This window comes from Protomyctophum bolini (assembly GCF_963924005.1).
Source record: "Protomyctophum bolini genome assembly, chromosome: 24".
Classification (NCBI taxonomy): domain Eukaryota; kingdom Metazoa; phylum Chordata; class Actinopteri; order Myctophiformes; family Myctophidae; genus Protomyctophum; species Protomyctophum bolini.
Genome location: NC_137885.1, coordinates 12,762,198 through 12,768,763, shown reverse-complemented (window position 1 = coordinate 12,768,763; position 6,566 = coordinate 12,762,198).

The following is a 6,566-nucleotide window of genomic DNA, read 5'->3' as shown; positions in this document are numbered from 1 at the left end:
CACTGTGGTTCTCAAAGTGGTGTCCGGGGACCCCCAGGGGTCATCAAATCCGACCAATATTGGGCAGAGGCACTCAATGCCATCAACGCCTCTTCTTCCTGTGCAAGACCCTCTATAATCCAGTTTAAAGTACTACATTGGGCTTACAGCAAAGCTAGGCTCGCTAAATTGTTCCCAGAACTGGCAGACTTGTGATGTGACAAGTGAAATCTAGACAGAAATGGGAAAATATTTTCTAAACATTTTTAACAACCAAAACCTTATGTGGGGTCCCAGCTGGCACCAGATATTTTCAGATGGGGGTCCACGGCTAAGACTCCCATGTCCAGTTTTGAGTGTTTGTGCAAACACACACACACACGCACATTGACATTGAATGCCATTGACAATGAGTTTTAAATGTTTGAAAACAAAAACATTGAAGACAAAAGTGAGCATGCAAATTGTGATTTGCTGGAATCAGATGATGTATGATAAGAGTGCCTGATCACTTCACACGGGTGTTTTTTTTCCTTTTTATTTTACATGTATTTATTGAAGCAACACATAACATAATTTCACATTCATTACATTATGCAAAGATATTTGGCTACTGTCAAATACCTGTTATCGGAGTTATGTAACGGAGACAGGCAGAGTAGGAAGTAAACATTTCAGATTTAGAGATTGAGTGCCAAAGATTGTATCTATAGACTGGCATCTGTGTGATGCTGGCCGTCTTCTTGTTCTTGTGACCTGACACGACACCATTCTTCGATGAATTTCACATAGGAAAGGTTTTCTGGTTCTTCCACCTTACAAGGCGTCCATTACTATGGGGAGTAATTTGTCTCGAATGTTTTTACAAATGTTCCATGATTTACAAATGTGTTTCCAAGATTTACAAATGTGTTTACAAGATTTGCAAATGTTTTTCTAGGATTTGCAAATGTTTTTCCACGATTTACAAATGTATTTCGTATTTTTACAAAAAATATATAGATTTGTGTGTGCGTTTATCCTAAAATACCATTTGTAAATCCTCAATTCTGCGTGTGAATTGTAAATCTGCATTTGGCATTCCTTTTTCCTGTTGAATCATTTTGAGACAAACGTCACGCTTTTTTATGATAATTTTCACAAATGTATTGTCCTATCCACAAAAAAACTTGTAAGTTGGCATTTACAGTAAATACATTTTTACAAATATATGACAATTTGTAAAAAAGGCATCGATTATACTATAATGCTACCCATACAGTAGTTCACCCTGCAGCAACAGAACACATTACAGATACCAAGTTACAGCAATGACACTACTGCATGGGGTCTAGTCTATCTACTTTGTTATAGCAAATGCTCCACAACAACACAGTGAAACATTCCTTAAACAGTACTTAATTATCTGTTTTGAATCTCAGGTATGTTTCCATTCTATAGTTGTCCCATCAACCTAGAATACAGACCTTAATGAACTGACACCAACTATTTAAGCTACGTTGACAAACACAAAACTAGTTTAGCTTGTAGAATAATAATCATAATTTCAGTCTGCTAGTGTAATGCAGCTTTAAACAAAATAGCAGACAGTGGCACTGGTACATATCTGAACTCATCTTCTCACAGTGCGTGCCAACCACATAGCCGACACTTCAATGATGTTTTTTCATACCAATCGTTGCATAGAAGCATCATGGTTTTGTTATGCGTACACACCCATGGTACTGTGCCAAGAGAACTCACAAATCAAACGCACGTACAGTACACGCAGTCAAGTTGTCTACAGTCTACCAATGTTAACCATCTCAAACCCACACCCTAACCTCCCACGGGGAAGCACACCTAAACCTAACCTAAGAGTCTGTTTAATTATTTAATTATTTTGTTTCATGAAGGTTTACATTTTATACTGTGAATTAATTGCACTAGCAAAGTGTAACATGCAGTGAGGACGGCCTGCCTGACGGAAGGGTCTCGAACTGTGGTGGGAGATACAGTCACTGGTGAAAAGAGAGTGTAGGTGTAGGCTATGTATTGTTGGTCTAGCTTGATGACCAGTTTACAGTTGCTGATGGAAAGGAATGCAGAGCACAGTATATCCTTACATAGATGTTAGGGTTCCTCTCAAGATTTTCCAGGTGAAAGACGGCCTTATGAAGCACTAGTGTGATAGTGTCATCAGTTGATGTGTGTTGATTTGCCAGTTGTGTTGATATCAGGCATAATGATTATACTAGGAGGAAGATTTGATCAAAAAGGCGTACAGAAAGTGTTAAAAAAATATATATGTGGCCACACCCACCAGTTCATGAAGTATACCTGTTTGTCACCTTAGCACCACCCACCTGAACTGAAGCTGCGCCCACATCTCTTATGATAATGGGGGTGGGGATGATTTTAGTGTGTCACTAAAGTGGTGTATTTCAGGAAGAAACCCCAAATACACAGGGAAGACATACTTTAATGTTATAAATAACCACACCTGGGGGTCTATTAGAGTAATGTTTACTCCATAGACACAAACTACAGTGCCAGATATATGCATTATTGTGTATTTATCTTCCTTCCATTAAGTCTCTTTGCTCACCAATGTGCTCAGTCTGATTCATGCAGCTGTCAATCTAGCTAACAGCTGACTTGACTCCTCCATGCTGTCAGCAAAGGTATACTTATTTGTGTGTCGCCCTTATGTTTAGCACAGATCCGTATATGGACATTACAAGACTATAAGGACTGTCTGAGAATGCAGCTGGTTGAGGAGGCTTGCGCCTGTTCCTCACTCTCTGTATATTGTTTCTCTGCTGAATCTTCTTAATAAATTCTCAATACTTACACCCTGTGAAGTGAGAGGTTTAAGATGTCTGCAAAGACTGCTAGTCCGGCAGCCGGGGTGGACGGGTGGGAAATTTGGTATAGTCTTGTTTATTGGCCTAAAATATTGTCTATATAGGCTATACATATGAATCCACTTGCTGACCGGCTGTCGGTATTGGTATCATGTGTTCTTGGGGTTTTTGTGACCCTATCATTAACATCCTATATGGCAGGCTGTGACGGTTCTGTTGTCTGGTTAGGTGTATAATGTGTCTTGCTCTCCTAAACATTTGTATGTTCTCTGTCCAATAGGATTGGGGAGCAGAGCTAATCATGATGATCAGCCTAAGTGGCTCGCACCTGGGCCCGGGTGTCGACGCCCTATAAATGCCTGCTTCCCCAGTCCTTCCCCAATCCCCAGATCTGTTCCTTTTTCATTTGCCTCCTGCACTCCACCATGCACTGCACGTCTCAAAAATGTCAAACTTTCCTTATGCTTTAAGTAGCATGTGACATGTCAAACTAGGGCGTTTCCATGATTCATTAGTTCGTTGCACAAAAAAACACTCTTGGTCTGTTTTTTGTGCAAAACGAATGCTTGGAATGTATTCAGAGCATACCTCTTTACACGCACCTCGACAGTGGGTGCAGGGCCAATAAGGCAATTATGGAAGGAGGTAGGGCCCGCATTCCTACTGGAATGTATTCAGAATCATGAAAACCCCCTCGTTTGTCACATGCTACTTGGATGTTAATGGTAGGGTCACAAGAAACCACTATAAAACAAATTGCTCAATACTGACAGCCGGTCAGCAAGTGGATTCATGAATGTATTTATCTACAATATTTTAGGCCAATATAAAATACTATATACCAAATTTCCCACATTAAACAAAAGAAGCCTGTCGGCTGCCGGACTATATGTAGCAGTGTTGTTTTTGGCAGCAACATTTGATTTTAGTCATAGTCTTTTGAATAGTTTTCATATAGTTTAAGTCACATTTTAGTCACCTGGAATGATTTAGTGTTAGTCTAGTTTTAGTCGACTAAATATAAGATTTTAGTCAACAAAATCTACAGTTGATTTAGTCGACTAAAATGTATTTTGGCGGGCCTTGATGCCGTCGTAATGACCAATTTTACACTTGCTGAAAATAGCCGATCACTTGCAGCCAATATTCTAAAATTACTTTTTATACTGGATATCTTGTCCAGTAGTCCCTATCTAACATATAGTTTTTATTTGTTGACAAAATTGTCAGTATATTTAGTCTTAGTTTTAGTCATCACAGCTTATTTTTTATTTAGTTTACCATTTAGTTTTCGTCAGTGAAAAAAGGTAGTCGACGGACATTTTTCATCTTAGTTTTAGTCGACGAAATCAACAATGCTGGGCAAAACACGTCTACAGACAGTGCTTGGCTGGAACACCATCAGGTCCTGCTGCCTTTGTTGCTGTTGATGCTCTGGACTTTGAGGACCTGTTTAACCTGAGTGAATCGATTGCCACCCTCTGTTGTGACGCTAATGTCTAGACCTGTTATACCTGGCTATTTTCAAATGGGCCCTAAATGAATATAGGGCTGGAAAGTGGGAAATGTAAGTTTTCAAATAATTGTGGTGGAGTAGAAGTACAATATTTGCCCCTGAGATGTATTGGAGAGTAGAAGTAAAAGTATTGGAAATTGGAAGTACCTCAAAGTTGTACTTAAGTACAGTATTTGAGTACATTACTTGGATAGTTTCAGTGCACACCTGCTTGAAAATTGCAAATAATTGCTTGTATACGACAAATATTTTCTCACACTTTTTTGTTTACACCCATCTGTGTGCTGACCCGTTGTTGGTCTTAAAATGAGAGTGAGTGTTCAAATCGCATAAGTCAAATGGCACACACACACACACACACACACACACACACACACACACACACACACACACACACACACACACACACACACACACACACACACACACAGGTTTTGTCACATGAGGGTTGTGAGTTGGAACAAGCCTGTGTCGCAGAAATATGGATAACAAGCAATTAACTTGAATCCCCTGCCCCTAAAACATAAAAACGACAAGGCCATTCTGATGTTTCAGTGACACCCATCTATGATGTTTGAATTAATGCAGCCTTTTAGATAGATGTACTGCACTTTCTCAGTATATTTAGCTCCTATAAGGTTTTATAGACAGTTTTGCGTTGCTTTCACGGATTAAGTACATATTTGTGGAGAGCAGGTGGCAGTAGGCAACACAGGGACAGCAGCAGTCTGCCCTTAACAACAGGGAGCAGGCTCGGACATGGCGGTGTCAGGGAGCCTCAGGGGCAAAGTGGCTACACTCTGGAGCTCCTGTATGATGAAATATGTCCGTACTGATGGAGTGGTCTCTTCCAGGATGACAATGTCCCCATCCACAGGGCATGAGGTGTCACTGAATGGTTTGATGAGTATATGACAATGCTGTGAATCATATGCCGTGGGTGGCCTTCACAGTCACCAGATCTCAACCCAATTGAGACACGTGGGAGATTTATAGGGCCAATTTGTTAGACAGCGCTCTCCACCAACTATCGTCAAAAAACACCACGCGTGGTGGACTGAATATCTGTTGTTGGAATGACGTTCAATCCCTCCAGTAGAGTTCCAGACATTTGAGCAATCTTAACAACGTAGCATAATATGCCGATTTTTGCGAATACGGCCATAACAATGTAGCATAAGCCGCTGTGTGAATACAGCCATCTTGGATTGCATTCTGGGTATGCGGAAAGCCGCCTGGGAGTAAAAGGCACACCCCAGTCACTATGATAGTATTGGAAGACGAGGGACCACATTTTGTAATGTAACTGTTCGTCAGTTAAGACAGTATGTATTAGACTGTGATATTGTTGTGTCAAATGCACACAAAAAAAGATTGAGTTGCCTGTTGCCCTGCAGCATCCTTTTCAAAGTGGCAACCTAAGTTTACACCAAAACAATATGCTGCAGAAATAGAGAACCATGAGGCAGTCCAAAATGATTTAAATTTGTCTCCCCGATACCCTCCGTAACGGCTGGGAAGACAGCTATGATATATATATATATATATATAGGCTATATATATATATAATATATACATATTTATTTATTCAACTATACATGTTAGCCCTCTATCATGTATGAATTGAATGAATGTTATGTAGCTAGTAATCATCTCCAACGAAATATGTTTTATTCTCCCATAGAAAACCGTGCAATTGCAAGGTTTTCTTTTTTAGTTTTTTAGTTTTATTTACAATAAATGTTTACTTTGTTCACCATTACGAAACATTGCAATTGTTTCCCTTACAAGCACATGCATGTACCTGTTCCTCAAGATGGAATTGTATCAAAGGCAGAATGCTAACAAGTGCAAATTGCGTTCCAATGTAACCAGACTTAACAAAAGACCGGTTTCACTTCAGGTGACTACACAAAAGTTCTGGTTTGTTTTGTTATTGGATTGAAAATCCTGTATGCTAATATCATTGAATTGTTACCCAGTAGAAAGTGCTGCAGATTCGGGTGTTGTCAGTGATCTTGCAGAGTTATTTTCTGTTGATGTCTTCATCACCTTACAGTGAGCATCATTTGAGATGGATGCTCCTTGATTACCCATCTAAAACAACAGAATGACACAGTTATTTATTCAACTACACTGAATCTAGCAAACAAGTCTAACTGGACCACTATTAAACCCTCAGTCAATGGACCTGAGTTGTCTGTGTTTGTACTCGACTGCTTTTC